Source organism: Galeopterus variegatus, unplaced genomic scaffold (genome assembly GCF_000696425.1).
Source record: "Galeopterus variegatus unplaced genomic scaffold, G_variegatus-3.0.2 Scaffold967, whole genome shotgun sequence".
In the NCBI taxonomy this organism is placed as follows: Eukaryota; Metazoa; Chordata; class Mammalia; order Dermoptera; family Cynocephalidae; genus Galeopterus; species Galeopterus variegatus.
The window spans coordinates 326,393-327,058 of NW_007727078.1; the positions used below are offsets into that span (position 1 = coordinate 326,393).

General features: G+C 58.1%; 1 protein-coding gene across 1 annotated transcript in view; it reads left to right on the forward strand.

The window, feature by feature from the left end:
• Positions 1 to 356: 356 nt before the first annotated feature.
• The window catches only part of RASSF6 (Ras association (RalGDS/AF-6) domain family member 6), a 46,950-nt gene continuing 46,640 nt past the window's right edge, over positions 357 to 666 (forward strand). Inside the window, exon 1 of the mRNA XM_008573817.1 lies at positions 357 to 456. The gene's annotated coding sequence lies outside the window, so the exon portion shown is untranslated. The remainder of the gene's footprint in view (positions 457 to 666) is intronic.

Sequence of the window (666 nt, forward strand, 5' to 3'; positions counted from 1 at the left end):
CAGATGGATTAGAGAACAGAAAATACAGTCAGTCAGATTCCCCGGTTCAAGCGTTAACCAGAACGTCACTCCTCTTTTCCAGCAGTGTGGCAGGGAGCAGAGGAGCGTCCCCACCAGCTGCTCCCGAGAAAGGGAAACACTCCCAACATGCACTGAGGCGCGGGGAGCGGCTGGGTTTGTCACACTTGGCTGCGGGGCGGAGAGGAGGACGGTAATCATTAACAGCTGCCGGCTCCCAGCGGATGGCCCGGCCCGCGGGCTCAGCGCCGCCCCTCCGCCCGCCCCGGACCTGCCTGCAGGTGAGGGACTCGCGAGGCCCCAGGACAGGGAGAAACCGAGAGCGCCACCTTGTCCGCACCAGAGTTCCTGACCCAGCCCAGGAGCAAACTCTCCGGATCAAGTTCAGCCCGACAGCACAGGCGAAAAGGCTCCTCCTGCTCCCAGAGTGAAGAGCAGGTGAAAAATGGGGGTAGGAGAGGAAGCCCTCTATCCACCCTCCCGAGTCAGGTTCAGGGCAAGTTATTAGAAAGCAGAATCCGTAGGCAGCAAAGTTGGACGTATGCAGGTATCAGAGCAACCTGAACCCAGACATTACTTTTCTTTTTGACTTTCTTAGAATAATACTCTTTCCTGACCCAGGTAAGCTTGTGGGGCAAGTGGGGTGGG